Source organism: Crocodylus porosus, unplaced genomic scaffold (assembly GCF_001723895.1).
Source record: "Crocodylus porosus isolate Cpor-Errol unplaced genomic scaffold, CroPor_comp1, whole genome shotgun sequence".
NCBI lineage: Eukaryota > Metazoa > Chordata > Crocodylia > Crocodylidae > Crocodylus > Crocodylus porosus.
In genome coordinates this window covers 53555041-53576996 of record NW_017728948.1, presented here as the reverse complement: position 1 = coordinate 53576996, position 21956 = coordinate 53555041, and the positions used below count along the sequence as shown (strand labels likewise).

The 21956-nt window shown below is 47.4% G+C and overlaps 1 long non-coding RNA gene across 1 annotated transcript in view; it reads left to right on the top strand.

Moving 5' to 3' along the window:
* Positions 1–14369, top strand: part of LOC109322088 — a 29080-nt gene extending 14711 nt beyond the window's left edge. Inside the window, exon 2 of the long non-coding RNA XR_002104307.1 lies at positions 14205–14369. This is a non-coding gene — a long non-coding RNA (uncharacterized LOC109322088). The remainder of the gene's footprint in view (positions 1–14204) is intronic.
* The last annotated feature ends 7587 nt before the right edge of the window (positions 14370–21956 follow it).

Sequence of the window (21956 nt, the reverse complement as noted above, 5' to 3'; positions counted from 1 at the left end):
GTTTCTTACCTTAGCACTCCTTGCCTTTGTCACCTGTCTTGCTCGGATGGCGTCTCCTTGTCTTCCTGCGGCCGCCTCCCCCGGTGAGGCAAATGCGCAACTGGCTGTTTCTTTGTCTTCCCTCACCTTGCACGACATGATGTCACCTGGAGTGTTGGAAAGTACAAACTGTGGCGCTATGACATATCAATGTTATGCTTCTGAAAATATATTTCTTTCTTTCCTGGAAACTCGCTGTGGACCAGCGACAGGTGGCTTGTGGACTAGCACCAGTCCGTGGACCACCACTTGGAGAAGCACTGCTGTAGACCATTAACTATTTATTCCCCAGAATGACCTCACGCTCCCAAAACAGCAACTTGTTTATTGCAGGTAGCTCCATATTAATTATATGCATCATATTCCAATGACACATTCATTATAGTATTAAAATCTATTTTATACGGCTTCCAGCATAGGTACACAGGATTTTTCATATTGTAATTTCAATGGTCTATCAAGTCTGATATCCTGCTTCAGTACTGGTCAATGCATTATACTGCAAAAGATAGAAAACTCAGGAATTCAGCTTGCCAGTTTTAGAATACTGCACGCAAGTACTAATGTTGAAAGAACATCCTCCCAGGTCCCTGTAGGTGTACACTGATACCATGAAGCAATTAGCCCTTTCTTAGCAGATATAGAATTAGAAAATTTGGGCTGGAAGGGACCTCAGGAGGTCATCTAGTCCAAACCCTGCTCAAAGCAGGGCCATCCCCAACTAGATCCTCCCAGTCAAGGCTTTGTCTAGCCAGGTCTTTAAAACCTCTGAGGTTGCAGATTCCACCACCACTCTGAGTAGCCTATTCCAGTGCTTTACTACCCTCCTAGTGGGAGAGTTTTTCCTACTATCTAACCTAAGTTTCCCTTGCTGCATCTTCATAGTTGGAAGGGACCTAAGTAGATCATCTAGTCTGACCCCCTGACATGGGCAGGAAAGGATGCTGGGGTCAAATGACCCCAGCTAGGTGGCTGTCTAGTCTCCTTTTGAAGACCCCCAGGGTAGGGGCCAGCACCACTTCCCCTGGAAGTTGGTTCCAGCTCCTAGCTGCCCTGCCTCCTGATATCTAGCCTGAATCTACCCTCAGACAACTTACGGCTGTTTTTCCTTGTTACCCCCGGTAGTGCTCGGGGGAACAGGGACTCTCCCATTGCCTGCTGGTCCCCCTTGGCAAGTTTATAGGCAGTCACCAGATCCCCTCTCAGCCTTCTTTTCTGGAGGCTGAGCAGGTTCAGGTCTCATAGCCTCTCCTCATAGGTCCTGCTCTGCTGCCCCCTGATCATGCGAGTGGCCCTCCTCTGGACGCTCTCAACGCTGTCCACTTCCTTCCTGAAGTACGGCACCCACAACTGGATGCAGTACTCCAACTGCAGCCTGACCATGTCACATAAAGGGGGAGGATCACCTCGTTGGACTTGTTCATGATGCATCTATGAATACATGACAAGGTGCGGTTAGCCTTCCTGACTGCGTCCCCACATTGGCAGCCCATGTTCATCTTGGAATCAATAGTGATTCCAAGATCCTTCTCTGCCTCTGCACTGACAAGAAGGGAGTTCCCCATCCTGTAGGTATGGTGCTAGTTGTTCCCCCCCAGGTGCATCACCTTGCACTTGTCCATATTGAAACCCATCCTATTCTCATCCACCCACCTCTGTAACCTGTTGAGATCTAGTTGTAGCCTGTCCCTCTCTTCTAGTGTGCTCACTTCTCCCCACACCTTAGTACCATCTGTGAACTTGAACAAGGTGCTTTTCATCCCCTCATTCAAATTGCTGATGAAGATATTGAACAGTGCAGGCCGAGGACTATGCCCTGGGGAACTACACTGCCCGCATCTCTCCAGGTCAAAAACGACCTGTTCACAACCACCCTGGGTGTGGCCCTCCAGCCAATTTGCAACCCATCTGACTGTGTAGGCCTCGACATCACAGACACCTAATTTTCTAATGAGGATGGAGTGAGTGTGTCAAAGGCCTTCCTAAAGTCCAGGAAGACTGTATCCACCGCAACACCTGAATCCAAAGCTTTTGAGACCTGGTCATAGAAGGCCACCAGGTTGGCCTGACAGAATCTGCCTCTAATGAACCCGCATTGATTGCCCCTAAGCATAAAACTCCCCTGCTGGCCCCTCGCAGAGGTGCTCCTGGATAATTGTCTCAAAGAGCTTCCCCAAGACTGAGGTAAGACTAACAGGCCTATAGTTTCCTGAATCCTCTTTCCTCCCTTTTTTGAAAATGGGGACCACATTGGTCCTTTTCCAGTCATCAGGCACCTCAGCAGAGCACCACAAGAGCTTGTAAAGCTGTGCCAGGGGTCCTGCAATGACCTCTGCCAGTTCCCTAGGCACTCTGGGGTGGAGGCAGTCACTTCCCTCCAGAAGTTCCCCAACTAGGTCCTCACTGATCCTGGGCCTGGCTGCGCCTCCCTTGGGTCCATCTGGAATCCCAGTGCAGGGGGGAGGGGAAATGTCCCTCTCCCTGCTCAGAAAAATGGAAGCAAAGAATCTGCTAAAGAGATTACCTTTGTCATCCGCTTTGTTAAGCGGTTCCTTCAGGTGTTACAGTAGTGACCTTTGGTGGTACTGGCCTCAGATCTTCTGCTGGGTGTATGGGATGTTAGTTTCTGGATTCCTCATTGTTCATTTAACTTGAGAAGGCTGGTCCTTGTTTTGTTCTCTGCCACCGCTGAGAACAGCCTAGTTCTGTCCTCTCCGGAACGAGCCTTCAGGTACTTGAAAGCTGTCATTACATTCTCACTTAGCCTTCTTTTTGCCACATAAATAAGCCCAGTTCCCTCAGCTTTCCCTCATATGTTCATGTTCCTCAGCCCTTTAACCATTTTCATTGTCCTCCACTAGATTCTCTCCAATTTGTTCACATCCTTTCTCTGTCTGAACTGGACACAAGACTCTAGATGTGGCCTCACCAGTGCTGAATATAGGGGAATAACCATTTTCCTTGCTCTGTTGGCAACACTCCTACTAATGCAGCCCAGTATGATGTTAGCCACATTTGCAACAAGGGCACACTGTTGGTTCATATGGCCTTATAAACAACAACATCTGTAACAAAGTGCTTATCCCAGGGGGTAGCTGCAACCTCCTCTGTTGGCTGCTCAGCCCTAGCTTAGTTGACCCTTTTGCTCACCAGCTTGTTCGCCAACCATATTCCGGTCCTGAAAGAAGAGAGGCTACTCCAGGGCTTTCCAAGCCTGGTCTCATCCACTGGGTTTTAGTCTAATTATGCATCTTGGGGGGTACCCATATGTTTGTCAGTGTTGCTCCTAGGATTCCTTTTACCAGAGACCCCCAAGGATTGACACAACCCCTCATCTGATTTGGTATCAAATGAACTTTTAATAGTAATCCCTAGGGTTATTACAAGTATTCTTCCTTGCAATATGACCTGGCAAGCGGTTCACATTCCTTAAAGGGAAATTGCTGTCCCTTGCTTGCCTACTGCCCCATCACAGCGCACACATCTCCCAGTGCCACAGAAGGTGCTCTGTTCAGTTCTGTTGCTTAGTTCTGGGAAGGCCTGGACTATTGCTATAGCCTTAGAATAACTCAGTTTGCCTGCTACAGTCAAGGCTCAGCCTTCCTAGCCTTAGCCCCTTTTTCTCTTAGCTGGTTCCTGTAGCCTATGCCTACTACACCAGACCTGGTTTCTGGGTCCCAGCCTTATCTGCCCTGCTCTGGGCTCCAGGCTTACTGGCCCCACACACTGCCCTGCTCTGGGGTTGCTGCTTCCTCAGAATGCCTCGAGCCTGCCCCCAGGGGTGTACGTGTCCCCCTTCCCCCCACCCCAAGGGACGCAGCAGCTGCTGCAGCAGAGCACTAATGAGACCTCCAAAGATCACCCTTCACAGTCCCCCACCCCTGCCAGTACCCTCTTCCCCCATTCCTGCCAGTGCACCTCACTCCCCACCCTCAGGCTCCCCCCTGCCCTGCCAGAAGAGGTCCCTAGCTGCCCAGGCTATGGGGCTAGGGACCCAGATCTGCAGCCCCCTGCCCCTGCAGCAGCACCCAGGCCCAAACGGCTGCCCCCAGGCATTAATGGGACCTCCAAAGATCACCCTTCACAGTCCCAAGCCCTAGCCACCAGTATGAACTATAACCAAAAGAGAAGCCCCTCAGCTATGATACAAATTCTCCCTTCTGGACCCAGGCCCAGGCACCATCAACAAGAGGGAAAACAGCACACTGCCACTTTAAAAAGGAAAACCTTTTCCCTCTTGGGGTAGGCAAACAAACCCTCAGGGCCATAAATGACATATGCCCCCAGAGGCTGTCCAAACTGGACACAAGACTCTAGATGTGGCTTCACCAGTGCTGAATAGAGGGGCATAATCAGTTCCTTTGCTCTGCTGTCAACACTCTTACTAATGCAGCCCAGTATGACGTTAGCCACATTTGCAACAAGGGCACACTGCTGGCTCATACGGCAGCAGTGAGTGGGGAGTGCTGAGGAGGCCACGGCAGTGTCAGCAGTGACTGCCCACAGACACCATAGGTGGTATTAGCAGCCACATGCACCCCTTGCATGTCACCAATGCTTAGGGCAGCCCTGAATAATTAGTCCTAAGGCAGCTTAGTGGTATATCACACTCTCCCTTGTAGCTTTCCAGGCTAGGGGTTCCTTCTTCTGTAATCTTTTCCACCCTTAAGTCTGCACTTGAGGCCTTGTCTGGCCAGCAGGCCCTGGAGTTTGCTCCCCCTTCTCAGTAATGGGGTAGGGGCCCTATTATACCATCCTTTTAAAATCCAGTTATTTGAACAACATTTTGCTATTACTTAATGTTTCTGCAAATCCAAACCAACATCACTGATCTCCAGATTTATGTCGATGTGAAGAAGATTAGCATTTATCCTTTTGGCTCTTCGACAACCCGTACAGAGAATTCTCTAAGTTAACCACAAGTTGTGTAAAGATGCATCTTCAGAGGCATACCAGAATTTTATATATACCCACTGTATGTTATATTTATTGTATCTGTATTACAGTAAACTCTGAATATATATCAGACTTAATGAGGCTTTACCTGTGTGAGCCTTACCTCTTGGGGCTCCTTATTAAACGTCCAAATATGTTATAAATTTGCTGATATTGCACAGGATCAAGTACTATTTAAATCAGACAGAAAATGTGTTTCCTTAAAGGCATATACACAGAAAGTTCTAGATTTGGAGGTGTTCAGAAGAAAGTAAACTGTCATTTATGAAAGACACATGAATTAAAGATGTAAGATTGCTTGCAGATAACTGGTATAAATATGCAGGTATATCTAACTATTAATGAACATAAAAGAAGTCCAGGGGAAAACTTACTTGTGCATGTTTTGACAATTTTGAATAAAGTCATTTCTTATCATTCCCTCTAGATCAAAATTTGTCATAGTAATTAATTGGGGAAGTAATTATAATGTAATTTGTCACAGTAATCTGACAGGCAAAGAATTATGCTCTCAATCCTAAAGGAATATGTAGTTCTAGTTTTCCAACAGATTGGACAGATGTGGGTGGTACAGCATAATGTATTTATCTCTAGGAAAACTGGAGACTGGATTTAGAATAAAAATAGTGACAACATGGAATAAAAAAATGTGATACATGTGTCCATCTTTTTTTGGAAATATAAAGCATCTAATTTTGCTGGAATATTTTACATTAAAGAGTGTTACGGCATGAAAGCAGCTAACGTAAGTTGTATTCACCCTTTGAAGTCCTATAGTCTTATATAAAATATTTATACATTTACTTTCTAACTTTTTTTCATATACATGCAACCTTCCTGTGTTATGAACTTTAAGAAATCATCAATTTGCAGTCCAGAGATTAAGTAGATGGTGGGAAACTGGAATAAAGATTGACAGCTATGGAAGACAGACTTAGGGATTCAATCACATTTGCCCAGATAAAACCTGTGTCATTTGGAAAAATATGAGCTATCATGTGAAACAAAGGGTGTAAAAAGGAGGAGGGAAAAAATGAAGGATGAGATAAAAACCTGACCTTACTAGGGTCAATAGGAATTAAGCCACTGACTTCAATGGCACTAAGATTTTACCCCACAGCTCTTCCCCCACCCCTGCCAGTGCCCCTCACTCCCTACCCTCAGGCTCCCCCCAGCCCTGCCAGAGGAGGTCCCTAGCTGCCAGGGCTATGGGGCCATGGACCCAGATCTGCAGCCCCTTTCCCATGCAGCAGCACCCAGGCCCCAACTGCTGCCCAAGGGAGGCAGCAGCTGCTGCAGCGGAGCAGAGCGCAGCCCAGCTCCCCCTCCCCTGCAGTCGGCATGGCCAGAGTGCAGTCCATAGTGGGGGGCAGGTGTGGGCTCTTTGCTGCAGGCCCAGGCTCCCCACCTTGTTGCCCTCCCCCCAGGGCCTCAGTAGCCCAGTGGGTGGGACCCAGTGTAGTAGGGCAGAGTGGGGCAGGGAAGCTCAGTGCTGCCACAGTGAGGCATCCCCTGCCCACCCAGCAGCAGCGGGGGTGGCTGGGTGGGCAGTGCGTGACCCACCATGGTGCTGCAGGGTTCACAGCAGCAGCAATGAGCTTCCCTGCCCGGTTTCGCTCTGCTCACCTCCACTGGGTCCTGTCGGCTGGGCCGCAGAGGCCTTGGGGGAGGGCAGCAGGGTGGGGAGCTCATGAGGAGATTCTTGTCTGTTCCCATATCCCCTTGCTCTGCCGACCCAATTCTGTACTATAAAGTCAATGACAAAACTCCCTGTGATCTCTGTTATGCAGGATTAAGCCTCAGAGAACATCCTTCCCCCTTTTGTTTACATATAGCTTTTCTGTTAGTATAACTTGGACTAATTATGCCATGGCTTCTTTCTACTGTGCTGATAATAAATTGGATCTGCTGTCTTTTCCTGACTTTGCTCTCCATTACTCTTCTAAAACCATAGTCTCAATCCTTTTTACTCTTCAGGACACCGATCTTTTTAATGTTGTAACCTTAAACTTTGTTAACACATTGCACCTCTTCCCGATTTCCTTTTGTTTCAAATTGTTTTCCTGGTTCATGGAGCCTAAAGTGTCTGATGTTTATATCTCTGCCCTCCAAAACAAAATGGTTTTCATAGTTTGAGACAGACTGCAGGATTTGAATGTTGCTGTCATATAGATAGTGATATTGGAAGTGACGGTCACTACCTATCACGTTTTGGGGAATGGGTACTGTTCATCCCTCTCCCTGGCTACCTCTTGGACTTTGCCAACATCTTTTTTTCTGATTTTTTTTTTAAGCTGAACCTCTGGATGACTCCTATTCCATTCTTAGCTACTTAATCTAGGCACTTGGTATACATTTACCTATACAATGACAGTTCTCTTCTTCCCTCTGATATCAGTCATCCTGGGTGCATCTACATGTGCTCCTATGGTGCCATTGTTACTGCACTGTCATTTAGTACTTCCAGTTAGTACCACATGATGCACAGTTATTTTTAGAAGCTACGTTATATATGGAGGGAGCATGTCAGTATGGCAGTGTAGTTAGAAAGTGTCAGAATTAAAGTTGCCTCTGGCATCTGAATTCAATTCTGTTGTGTGTATGCACTTTGAAGTCTTTACCCATGTACAGTAGGACTTTCTTTTTTTCTTTTTTTTAAATTTAATGAGCAGGCTGGGCTTAGGTTTGAATGAGGCCATGTACATAGAGGGAAATACTGTAGTGGCTATATATAGGTGCTAGCAACACAGCTAGATTTCTTTGAGTATTGCCCCATATATAGACTCACTGTGACATGGGGCATGCTCACCACAGCAGGTCAGATGGGGTAGCCACTCTGCCATGGAGAGGCATACCTTGCAGAGGTCACAAAAAATCTGGCCATTTGTCATCCCCCACAAGGAAAGGGGAAATATCCCCTTCTACCCGGCCTATATTAATGCCCCTATATAGGCCCACCAAAACTAACAGCCCACCTTGCTGGCAGGAGCACAAAACTTGATTCCCCACATAATTTTAGGAACAAGTAACATAAGAATATGAACAGGAATGAGATTACAGATGCCAAATGAGGGCTGCAGGTAGAGATACTGAACAGAGAGCAGACAGTACTCACCACTGCTCCAAGGGTCCAAAGAGCTGGCAGATACCATCCTGGGGCATTTTTCCCCAAAGACAGGAAATAACAATGGAACAGAAATAGGCCTTATAGTCACAAAGCACCCCCACATCAACTTTCCTCCCCCAGTCTGATAGAAAGCCATCTTGGACAAGGCTGAAAGGAAGTTTCACAGCTGTGTGGGGACCTAGATAATATGCACAAGCTTGAGAATATACCAGGGGGAGAGGGGGAATGCAGCCAGAAACACAACATGGGGTCCTGGAGGGTTCAGAACAGGGCCTGCATCTTAGCAGACTCCACAGAGATTACAGCAGGATCTCTCTTACTACAAAAGGGACAAGCATAAGGAGGATCAGTGTAGCATGCCATTAGTATTCCCAGCTGCATGCAGGAGCTGCCAACTAGTGCCCCTGGTACAGCTGGAGTAGTGGCTGGCTCCCTGAGGTTTTTGCCCTCTTCAAGTGGCAGGAGGTCCTTCATTTTGTATCAGGGCTGGGAAATAAGTGGTGCAGAGCATGGACACATACAGAGGATTGTGGGGTGTGGTTCAGATCAACTGCATAACATATAAACCGGTGGTTCTCAACCTTTTTTGTACAAGGACCCATTTGTCTCAGTCTCAACCCAGTGCCCCTCACTCCTGACCCACTGCCCCCCACCTGCCCCTATGTCCCCAGTGTGTGGGACAGAGGACGGGTATGTGGAGCAGGAGGCATAAGTGTGTGGCTTGGGGGCCCCAGCAGCCCCGTGCAGGCTGGAACTCTGCCAGTCCACAAAGGAGAAGCCAGTTTCCCCATGCTTTTTTCCCCCTTTAGAAGGACAATCCACTTTTAAAAATGGATTGACAATATTTAAACAGTCTGCTCACAACCCTTCCATATATTCATGTGACCTACTTATGGGTTGTGACTCACAGGTTGAGAAATGCTGGTGTAAACAACATGTATGGTGCAAAAGAGGTGGCCTGAGGGACATAGAGGGTAGGGGCACAATGACAGTCTAAAGAATGAGTGGATCAGTTGCTAACCCATGGTTGTTGTCAGTAAAGAGCTTGCAAATTGTCAGTAAACAAAAAAACAACTGCACTTTGTTACTGATATAGATTTTCCATAATGTAAACATAATTCTTTGGTCAGGTTCTGCCCTACTGCCAGGGCTCAGCTAGAAGGGTTCAAATTTTGGATTTAACAGAAACCATGGGGTGGGGGAAGAAGCCCTGTGTAACAGGGAGCCTTCTTCTCGGGGCCGATTTTCCTGTGGCCTACCCACCTGTTTCTGGGCTAGCTGCCTGCCTTCACCTGCCATGCCTTGTTGTTAATTAATTAATTGATATTAATTAAGCAGGAGGCTGCCCATTTCTTGCTTCAATGCCAGGGGGCACCATCTGAAGCTCCATTCCTCCCATACACTGCAGCCCAAGCCTTGCAGATGGCATCCAGATGTTATCAATATCACCAGCCCTACACTGGGCCCCAGAATCCTGCTCTTTGAACCCCACCTGGATCCCTCCATTCAGGTGGCCTATTCCAACCTCATTCTAGGCTACATAGCTCCCTGAACTGCCTTATGGGTGTGGTCTCCCCAGAACCTTTGGCTACATAGGCCCTGGCCCACCTCCAGGCCAGTCAGAACCCCAGGCCCTCAGCTCTGGGCATCCCTTGTGGTGGGCCCCTGGCCCTTCAACCCTTCCAGTCCTGGCTCCAGCATGGACCAGTCAGGGTATGTCAAGACAGGTTTGAGTCTATAGCCCCACTCTCTTGCTGGGGTCCAACTTCCAGACCCTACAAGGGGGTAAGCCACCTGGTTGTGGGAGCTGGGGTTAAGGTGCCCCAACCCACCTTCCACTGGGGTGGTAACTGGCCTGGCATTTCTTGGGGGCTCCCACACCACTGAAAGACCCACTAGGCCACCCACTCCCAGCAGGGTGGAGTTTTAGCTCATGGTCAGGACCAGGAGCCTCCTGACCATCCCCTACAGCTCCTCCTTACCCCCAGTTGATATCAGCAGCCCTACAGCCAGGCAATGTTACTGCTGGAAGGCCAGGCAACAAAATGCCTTGTTTATATGGGCAGCCCTGAATCCAAAATGGCTGCCCTAATCAGGCACCTGCTGGCTGCTGTCTTCAGGCCCTTAAAGTGGCAGGCACCCACAGTGCCCTGCCACACCCTGGTAAGAATTTCCAGCAGGGTACTGCACTCCTGCTTAGATGTCAGGCTGTATTCTTGTGCTTCAGCACTGTACTCTTTCTTCTTAGAGATTTTACGGACTGCTCAGGTTATTTACAGATTTTATGGACAGGCAAGTTTAGCTTGACTTTTTTACTGACTATCCATAAATGTATGGACAATAGGCAACCCAGCAGAGAATAATGGGGGTGGGGATAAGGAGCACCTTTACTCAGGACTTGATCAAGACAGGAGGAGGGGTAAGGCAGCCATCATCTCCTAGAACACATGATGGAAAACTGCCAGATAGGTCACAGAATCTATCCCCAGTGTAGTTCATGAGGTCTCTGATTCAGTGCATAACAACTGTGCAGGTATTCAGGCACTGATACAGATATCACAGGAACCAAAATAATAATCTTATGATTGAGGCAGCTAAATGCTGCCTGGAAAATTGGATTATAACCCTGCCTGTCATAGAGTATGATGTTTAAGGTAGCCATATGTCCTGCTTTGTCTGGGAGAGTCCTGGATTTTGTAGGCCATCCTGACATCCCAGCTAGTTAGTGAAAAATGAAGCAAGTCATAGAATTATAGAAAATGAGGGTTGGAAGGGACCTCAAAAAGTCATTTAGTTCAACCCTCTGCTCAAAGCAGGACCATCCCCAACTAGATCATTCCAGACAAGGCTTTTTCAGGCCAGACCTTAAAAAACCTCTAAGGATGGAGATTCTACCACCTCTCTGGGTACCCTGTTGCAGTGTTTTGCTACCCTCCTAGTGAGAGTATTTCCTAATTTCCAACTTAAACTTCCCTTGCTGCAACTTGAGATCACTGTTCCTTGTTCTGTCATCTACTGCCATTGAGAACAGCCTAGCTCCATCTTCTTTGAAGCCACCCTTCAGGTAGTTAAAGGCTGCTACCAGATCCTTCCTCAGTCTTCTCTTCTGCAACTAAATAAGCCCAGTTCTCTCAGCCTCTCTTCAGAAGTCACCTGTTCCAACCCCCTAACCATTTTTGTTGCCCTCTGTTGGACACTTTCAAACTTGTCTACATCTTTTCTGTAGTAGGGGGCTCAAAACTAGACACAGTATTCCAGATGTGGCCTCACCAGAGCAGAACAGAGGGAATAATTACTTCCCTTGATCTGCTGACAACGCTTCAACTAATGCAGCCTAGTATGATTTTAGCTTTCTTGGCAAGTCCTGGATTGGCACCACCCCACCTGCATGCTTCTGGCCTGGCTACAGTCACTGAGCAGTGGCTTGAAGTGGGAGGTGCACTCCTGCCTGGGGTGGGGATTTGCCAGGGTGAGGTGGGATAAGGGGGCAGCTGCCTGGGGCTGGGCATCTGTTCGGGGTGAGCCAGGATGACTCCCACCCCACCCCAACACTACTGGCAGCCTTCTGCACTGCTGCTTTGGATGCTGCTAGGGCCTGGGCTGTGTGTGGGAGCCCCAGGCAGTTGCTGGTGGCAAGGGAGAAGGCACTGCACAGAGGACGCTCCCAGCTGGGTCCAGCTTTTTCACACAAGGGATAGAGCCTGGCCACGGACCTCTGTGCTATCCCATCCATCTCTGCTCTGCCATAAGGGCTCTTGAGAGCCACAGGGTCAGGGCTGAACAAATTCAGTGCTTTCATGTGCAAATGTGTTGGACGGGGCCCTCACCGCCATCCTCTGCAAGCGTGTGCATATATGTGCATCTGTGTGGGAAGGGGGATACAGAGGCACAGGGGTGTGTGCACATGTGTATGTATATGTGCGTGTGTACATGTGTAGTTGCCCCATCCCCAATTTCCTTACCCCACATCCCAGACTTCCATAAAGATAGTATGGTTGCCTAATGATGCTAGATTAGTTGCTTGAACCAGACTCTTTACACTAACACTGGTGACTAAGGGCATTTTTATATGTACTCTAACTCCCTGCACCTACAGAGTGTTGCAGTGTCTCATGTATCAGCATCCCCAAGCTTCAAAATGGCAGTAGGGGCCATTATTATTATTAAGGATTCTGGCTAAATGCCATGCTCCCAAAGACAATATAAAACACACATACAACCATAACATAAATACGTTTAAACAAAGTAACTAAACTACAAATATTATACTAAAATAGTGCCCACCGACATAAAAACATTATTAATATAAACATAATAGTAAATCAAGACATGAATATATAATATTGTTGTACATAAATCTACAACTGAGACAAAAATCAAATCTAGTGTTACAATTTATCCTGCATATCAGTAATAAAGGATATTTAACTTTGATCGCCCCAGCCTTGTAAGCAAAAGTTGTGAGATGGTTTACTACATTTGGATCTGTTTGCTGTAGAAGCCAGATTAATTTCTCTCTATTTGAAAAATGTATCAATTTCTGCAAGTAAGGTAATAAATAGGTTGTCCTTATGTCATTATATAAAGAACATTCTAATACATAGTGGATAGTATCTTCCAAACTCCTAGACAGACTGGGCAACATCTTTTAGCCCTTGGAATGGAAAAATCTACATCTAGCCAGAACAGCTGTGGGCATCTGTTCGATTCTGAGTCTAGTCAAAGAGGATCGCCATTTATTATTGCTCCAACTGTAAATACCTTTTTCCTCACCCAATCAAATTTCTAAAGAGTATATAAAGGGGCAACGTGAATAGCCCTACCCACTGCAAAATCATTCTGCCTGGTAATATCTCGTATCCTCTGGAAAACCTGAACCTTTTCTATGAAGGAGAAATATCTTTCATTATCTTTGAAATAGTATCCCATCCCAGAAAGTGCAAAAGTGAGGGAAAGAAAAGCTAATCAGGGTGAGTGGAGAGGAAGAGGGTTATTAGTAACTTCTATGTAGCATAATTTAAGCAGGCAAGATGGTAAAAGGGGCAGGATTTTAAACCCAAATCCCGCCATTCTAATAATAATAATATTAGTTAAAATAGAATCCATTCCCACCTCTCATCTCAGAAAAGATGCAGGAGTTGAGGGAGGAAGAGCCAGAAGAGCCCCAAGAAACTTGTTTGGAGGTATGTCTACATCATTACTAATGGCATAACCCCATACTTCAGTGCCATATAAGATCTGAGAGGTAACTTTGGCTTTGTATGCTGATATAGGAGTTTGGACTGATTGCCCTGCTGTGGTTTCGTAAAATTTCTTTATAGTCACAGCCAGTTGGGCTGCCTTAGTTTTAACTGAGTGAATATGATGTTTCCATGATGGGGAAGTGGTAAATAAGACGCTCAAATATCTATAGGTTTTGACAACTTCAAGCTTGGATCCTCCCATATTTCATGGATATTTTAATCAAACAACTTCCCCAGTACATTATTTTGGATTTAACATAATTTTCTTTGAGTTATTTTATCCGCAAAGATGCTCAAAAGTTGTGATTGCTCTCTGTAATCCAATAGGAGTTCTTGCCAGTATAAGAGTGTCATCTGCATACGTTAAAATAGGAACTGGGGTTGCTAATAGGTTTGGGTGATAAAAATGCTCATCCTGCATATTTCCAATAATGTCATCCATGTAAAGATTAAATTACAAAAGGGCCAAAATACATCTTTGTCTAACCCCTTTGTGATTTTTTGTGTAAGTTCACCCTTCAAGCCCCACCTAACTTGGGCCCATGTATCTTTTTAATATTTTATCAACAAATGCAAAAGGGAAGGGACAATCCCATAATTTATCATTTTCTCCCAAAGTTTGCTTCTGTCTTTACTGTCAAAAGCTCTTGATAGATTCACAGCTGCAAATAAAGTCAATGAGAGCTGTGCTTTTAATACATAAAGCGCTGTGCTACCAACCATTCAAAAATCAAATTTCAGATATTTCAAATTGAGTGCCTAAAATTACCAGATGCTTGACCTTAATTTGTTCAACTCCCCATATTTATAATTATGTTATGTCTACCCCTTACCAACAGGGAAGTTGTAAAGGTTATTTTCATGGAAAAAAAAAAAAAAAATCAGATACTGTATTGATGTGCATCAGAGGAGTTCTTGAGGAGATAGGAAGATTTTCTTCAGAGCAACATTTGAAGAGTACAATAAAGAATGGGACCATGCAGTAAAAAAAAAACTGGAGAAAAGAACCTGAAGAAATGCTTGAGTGAGCAACATCCACCCTGTGCATTGAATGAGGCAAGGGTCTTGCTATATTCCTACCCCTGCCACACACAGGAGGACAAATGATAACCATCCTCCTACTTTTGTAATCAGCACCCCCTGCCAGTCAATCCTTCCCACCACACAGCTCTGATTCCTGAACAGCTTTGCATGTAACCTGAATTTTGGGTGGTAGTTATTGTTCTGGCTGTCCTCTCATTAAAGCAGCTTAATTATTTTTATATTAATGCTGAATGAAGGACAATTATTGTATGAACTAGAATCAATTTTTTACCCAGCCTCCAGCTTAACAACATGAGCAAGTATCAAAACAGAACTTGCATCATACCAAGTTTATCCTTTGGGCAGCAGCCATCTATAAACACTCATGTCAGTGAATGTTATAAATGCATGTTGAAATAGCAGGGGAAATTCATTTCTACAGGTGGCAGCCAACTTTCTCATATAGGCCCTCCAAGGGCTGCTGCCTATTATACAAAAACTAGAAAACATCATAATTAGCTTGCTGATATACAAGTCTGAGTAAAAACTTATCTTTTATAATTGGTCAACATCAATCATTTTACTCTCTGAACTCTTATGTCATAATTCCAGTAGCTCTCTGGTTGTCCATAGCATCAGGACCTACATTTCTAATGGAAAAGACACACAGAACTTTTTCATACTTTCGCCAGAAATTATCTGCTTTCTGTGGGTCACCATCAAGATGAGCTATTATAGAAAAGCTTTAGTACAATTGTCCTACATACTCAGCACACAAGTTTGCATTTAGCTATTAAATGAGCTGTATGATTATTTTTCTTATTCTATGCATTATAACGCAATATGCGGTTTTGTGGAAACTGAGAAATCTGGGACAGTCCGCAAAATTCACAAAAATCAACAACAACATAAATAAATAAATAAATAAATAAATAAATAAAATAAATAAAATGCTGGCTCCCCAGTGGGAATCAGCAGTCCTCACTCCCAGGAAGGGAAAGTGCCAGCTGGAGGGGCAGCACAAAGGGTAGCAAACAAATGGCGGCTGCCTCCTTGTCCCTCCTCCCTTTGTGAGAGCAGCTCTGTGACCACAGGACTCTCTCAAGGCAGCTGGGGCCTGCCTCTCTGTCAATTGGTGCCAAGGGGCAGCATGAAGGGCAGCCAGCAGTGAAGATGGTGGCAACCCCCTCATCCCTCTGGGGCCTCTGTGTCAATCAGTGCTGAAGGGCAGTGCCAAAGCAAAATCAGTTCTGCAAACCATGAGTGGGCCACTGTAACAAGTGCTCATCCCAGGGGTAGCCACAATGCCCCCAGATTGCTCGTCCCAGGGATGGCCACTCAGCCCTTACCTAGCCTGGGTCTCTTTAGCCACACTCCCCTTCACTCTCTCACCATACCTTGATGTTATCCTTTTGGAAAAAAGGGGAGGCTACCCTACAGGCTTCCTAAGCCTGATCTCATACTCCTGAGCTTAGATGTCTCTGCTCTTAGCCTTAAGAGCCAATTAAGTTCCAACCATCCCTTACACTACATCTGTGTCTTGCAGGTATAATCAATCAATCATCTCAATTAACACCCCTCTTGGGCTATGGCTTCAATCCCTGTGACTGGGACTCCCTGCCCAGACACTTCATCTACTTTGGCTGCTCCCAGGTATAATTTCCAACTATGTCTTCTCTACCCAGGCACTTTGCCTCTCATGGCTACTCCTGTGTACAGCACCTCTGCCTGTACTCCCCACCTGGGCACTTAGCCTATGCAAATACTCCCAGGGATTTCATCTTGCCTTGTCAGGCTCTTTCTTATCTCTGCCTCTTCCTGGGCTTGGCCCCCCGGCCCTGATTTCTGGGCTTCTTTGCCCTGCCTCTGCTCCTTTGTGGGGGTATAAATGTAGGCATTTGTCCTCTCTGGGCTTCAGGGTGCTGACCATGATCTCTGGGCTTCTGTACCCTCCCTCTGTGCTCCTCTGGGTTTCAGGCCCCTAGTCCCAGTCTCTGCTGTCTTCCTGGACTCTGGCCTTGCTCACAGACCTCAGACCCTTTCTGCTATGTTCCTGGGCTCTGGCCTTGCTCTAGGGCCTACTGGAACCTCCTCTACCCTGTCTACAAACCTTCTGCTCTTAACCAAGAGCCTTGCTGCAACCCTACTACCCAGATGCATATCTCTCAAAGCTAGACTGCCTGACCAACTCAGGCCTAGAGTTTATATGCTGACAACCCAGCCCCTTGCTGGTCAGGTGGCTCCCCTAATTGCCACCACAACCCTTACCGTAGCCTCATCTTCTCTTAAGCTGACACACATGCATTATGTGCTGTGTCACAGGCACAAAAAATCTTTTGTCTCACCGTAATTTAAGTAGGTCCCTAATTATAGCAAAAACTAGAGACCAAATGAGACAAAATTCCCATTGTGCTAGACAAAGACAAAATTCCTTGTCCTGATTGTTTGCCATCTTTTAAATTTGATACTGTGAAATATGAGTTTCTCAGTTCCCTTGTAGCTGCAAATTATTCAGCAATTACATTTGAGTTCACCAAAACCCTACATACACAAAAAAACATAAACAAGCAACAAAGAGCAACAGCTTCCAAGATTAGGACTGTTAAAACAAAGGGCAGTTTCTCAAAATTATAGTGTAAACTCCACACGTGCTATTACAAAATGGACAGTTGAAAACAGACCATCTATAACAAGTTATTAAAATCACCTACACAGTGAGTAAGTCTTAGCTTTGGGTAAGCAGGCATGGCTTTACTGAAATCAATGGATTTCTACTTGCTTACACTAGTATTAGAGTTGCTGCATTTTCGCAACTTCAGGGCCACTAGGGTGACACAATGAGTCATCAGCAGAGATCCGGATATTCCATTCCCCACAGTAAAATGGAGAAAACCAAAGATTTCCTGGTTTTACCAGACAAAATGTGGATTTTCTCTTTTAGCAGAGAAACCCATGCATTTGCCCTTTTTGCAAAGAGCTCTGCAGGCTGGCTGAGTTCCACAGTGGCCCCACAGGAGAGAAGCAGGGTGGGGAGCTCAAGCCCACAGCCTGCCCCCCCGGACAGATCTAGGGGTGTGGGTCCCCGCAGGCCTCCCAGGGGTGTGTACAGTCACCTAGGGCCAGCCCTGCCCCTGCTGGAGCTGGCAACAAGGGGGCAGCAGTGGGGGAGCCAGCTCTGTGCTTCTGCTGCAGCTGCCTTCTATTGGGGGCAGGGAGCTGTGGACCTGGGTCCCTGGTCCCATAGCCCTAGCAGCTGGGGCCCCTTCTGGCAGGGTAAGGGTATAAGGGCTGTGGGTGGGGGGCAAGGGGCACGAGCAGAGCTGGAGGGCTGTTGTGGGGTCAAAGAGAGGCACCAGCAGGGCTGGGGAGGCTGTGGGGGAAAGTGAGGGGCACCAGCAGGGTTGAGGGGCGCTTTAATTTTAATAACAGATTTGGAGGGTTTTGTCAGAGAATTTGCAATTTTTTATCACAGAAAGCCAGGATCCCTGGTCATCAGTCTTACAGTGTCAAATGGTTGAAGGCCGATGGCAGGGAGGGTGTGATAAGGGATGGATTCCTTTGAACTCTCATGTCCATATACTCTCCCTCTAAAGTAGGTGTGGCTAGCTTAAGGCATGGATGTCACAAGTGGCACAGGCAGCCCCTGCATGGGGCACACTGCAGATCCAGGAATGGGCAGGCAGTACAGTGGCAGATAAAACAGCAAGCAGAAAGCAAAACAGCAAATTGGAACAGAGGGAAAGAAGCAGAAAGTAATGAAAATGAAGGAATTCAAGGTTATTCAATGGAGTTCTATTGCCTGGAAAAGGAAGATTCTGACATAAAAGTACTTCATATTCTAGTGTGGTAGCACTAAGCAAAGGAATTGTAGGTTTCATGTTTAAAAAGCTTTTAAGTCTCTTAAGCCTCCATCTATGTGGGCCTTCAGTTAAAAGTTGATGGAGCCGGTGATTTTTGTCATCTTTTGCGTCTGTTGCCAGTAATGATGTCAGGGTCTGTGTAACAGAAAGGCTGAGACTCTGGGTGCATCTACATGTGCAAATGCTGCTGGATGGGTTTACTGCAGAGTAATTTGCTTTGGAGTAAACCCATCCTGGGTAGGTGTCTACATGTGCACCCATTTGGGAGCAGATTTGCTGCTCCTGGCAGCAGTCTGCTCCCACCCCCTCCAATCCTGCACCAGTCCCCTGCTGGGGGGAGAGGGGGGAGCACAGGGGGCCAAGGTCCCCAGGTGCTGGCTTGGGGGGGCACACTGGCTGGAGAGGCCAGAGCACCTCCCATGTTTTGGTGTGTAGCCCACCTGGCAGGTTGTGGGCTTCTTTTGCAGTTCTGGCTGTAAATTTCAACTGCTGCCTTTCCTCTTCCCCCCCGGATGACCTGTGTGCTGTATTGCTAATTCTCCCACAGAAGTGCTGTGGGGCTGGAGATGGGGCTCTGCACAGGCTGATTTGCCTTGGGACCTGCACCCTGCTCAGATCATCCTGGTGGTGTGGGGGTGCAAATGTAGGCATTTGCCCCCAGACACTGGAGACCCATGGGATGCTACTGCCCCCTGCAGCAGCCAGAGAGCTCCCTGTGGGTGCTCGCGCAGGGGCTAGGCAGGACCACAGAGCCAGGAGACAACTGCCTCCTGGTGCAAGCTGGGAGATTGCTCCCTGCCCCTGGGAGCTGCCTGTTGCTGGGGCATGCTCTAGGTGTGGAGCCTGGGCAGGGACAATGTCCCACTGCCCCAGCAGCAGGGAGGTCCCAGCTCCAGTTCCCTGATTGGAGTCAGGGGGCTTGGAAAGTGTTATGGGGGAGGGGCAGAGGGAGACATTCATATGCACTGAGCTATGAATGGGGGTGGGGAAGAGCTATGGAGGGAGGAGCAGGTCCCAGCCCTCTTCCCCAATCCACTGGTGAGGCAACTAGGAGCAAACCCCCAGCAATCTCCCATCCCTCCGTCCAGGATCCCAATTGCAGAGCAGGAGCTGGGAGCTCCCTGCTGCCAGGGCAGGGGAACATTATCTCCACCTGGGCTCCAGAGGCAGAGCCTGCCCCAGAATTAGGCAGCTCCTGGGGCCAGGGAGCAATCTCCTGCTTCCTGCTGTCTGCCTGACAGGGAGCAAATTTGCATTTGCAGGTAGCAAATCAACTGCCAAGTACAGCAAATTACTGTGCTGTACAGGCCTGTACGTGTAGACATGGATGCTTACTATGCAGTAATTTGCTCTGCTGCACAGTAAGGTGTCCCATGTAGACATGTCCTCTGTCACTTTAAGAGAGGATGAACGAAGGGAAAGCACTGCAGGGAAGACAGGGCACAGCTGCAGCCTGGCTGCCATGGAGCCCAGGTAATGAGCCTAATTTGAGGGAACCTGCGGATAACCCTGGGGAGTCACCTGACTGGAAAGGGGCAGGATCTGAGAGAGGTATAAGCCAGGGCCAGGACAAACAGTTTGGCCTTTGAGGTTGAAGAGAGAAGAGCTTGGTTGTGAGGTGCCTGTGGCTGACAGGCAGACTGTGAACATGCTATATCTGGAGACAGCAAGTGAAGTGATGGAGGGCTAGTAGCAAACTAAGGCTCAGATTGGGTAGGAGTTGTGATGTATAGCCAGGAGGCTAGAAGTTTAGTTATAGACAAAAGGGCTTATGTTTTGTTTTCAGTTTGTTCTGGTGGTTTGGGTGGGACTGTGAAGGATGGTTTTTTGAGGTCCCATTAGCACCTGAGAGGCATACAACTGCCTTGAGCCCTGCCCAGGGCAGGCTTAAGGTGCAGACTGGGAGCCAGAGGGTCTGGAGTCTGAGAAGGGCAAAGCTTGGGGCCAGAGACAAAGGACCCAGAGGGCAAAATTATGAAGCAGGGATCCAGAAGCTTTGCTTGGTACAGTGAATGGGAACTGGGCCTCCGCCTTCTCCCCTCTTGACTTGCTGGGGCCTCCAACACAGGAAACGATTGCACATAGGCTCACTCTAGGATCCTTAGGCGGGCTTCCCCCCCCCTCCAAAACAATACAGGCTTACAACGTTTCGAGTCACATTTTGCACTTACAATGTTTATAAATTGACACTCTGTTTCAACTTTATGACATCAGTTTTGACTCTACAATGCTTGATCTGATGCTATACCATGCCAGTGAGCAAGTTCGCTGCATCACCCATCTCCCTGGAGTACATCTGTCCAAACTTTCTTGGACAGTTTAAGAAAGCAGGCCAGGCTCCAGGAAAAACCTGCAGCCAAGACTCCTGAGATGACTCCAGCCAAGAGCCCTTCAAAAAGTCCAACAAAGTCACCTCAGACAAGTCCTTCCAAATCAATATGATTGCTATTTACAATATAAATACATTAAGATAGCTATATTACTCACTTATTGAGTACAAAATTCTGGGTTATTTTTGATGAAAATAGAATATTGGGCCTTGGTTCAGGAACAAGTCCCCCATTTATAACATTGTTTTCTATGGGAAAATCGGTTCTGAGTTGCAAAGTTTCAAGAACCAATTGTGTCTCAAGTTCAAGAACTGCCTGTAACATCAAAGGAATGGCAGGAAAGTGGGGAGGGGAGGGCACCCTAGAGCTAGATCTAGGAGTAGGGATTGCACGGCCACCAGAGTATCATGGCCTCCCCTGGAACTTGAATTTGCTACAATCTGTCTTCTTATATCACTTGATTTGATGTCCAGGAGTACAGGGAGTACATCTCTGTATGTATAGGTTGTATAGCCTGTTATGAGTCTTAGCACACTGTTACGTACAATGCCCAGCTTTTTAGTGTGACAGCTTCTGGACCATTCAGAAGCACAATGTGGCCTCACCAGTGCTGAATGGAGGGGAATAATTACTTCCCTTGACCTACTGGCAACACCCCTACCAATTCAGCCCAGTATGCCGTTAGCCTTTGGCAACTAGGGCACACTGCTGGCTCATTTTCAGCTTACTGTCCACTGTCACCAGAACCCCTCCACCAGCCACGCTGCCAGCAGTGTGAGGAGCAACAGATCGGGGGGAGAGCTGTGCTGCCCTCACCTTTTCTCCTGGCATGTGCTGGGCTGTGGCTCTACTCCACCACCATGGCCTGGCTGCTGCTGCCGCTCCCCGTAGGCCACAGCTGTACTCAGGAGAGGAGGTGGGGTGGCGGGCAGTGTTGTCTGTGCCCCCCCCACCCCTTGACATGTAGTTTATGCCCCCCTCTCCCTGACTGCCCCATAGACTTGCAGGGAGTTGCTTTCCATGCTGCCTGACTGCCACATGTATGCATGTGGTCCCCCCTGCCTGACTGCCCTCAACCCACTCCCCCCAGCCCCAAGCAGCTCCTTGCAGGCTGCAACTCTGCCAGCCTGCAAGGGGAAACTCACCAGTTGTGGCTCCAGCCCCTGTCCCCCCATAGCCTCATACTCCAATCCAAATGAGGGGCTTCTTTTCCGTATGTTAAATGAGGGGGGCAATTCATCTTGGAGTCCAGTAAATCCAAGTGGCACACATCCACAAGGGGCCTGCAAGGGACTGCATGCTTAGGGGCAACCAACATGGGTTCATCAGTGGCAGGTCCTGTCAGACCAACCTGGTGGCCTTTTATGATCAGATCACC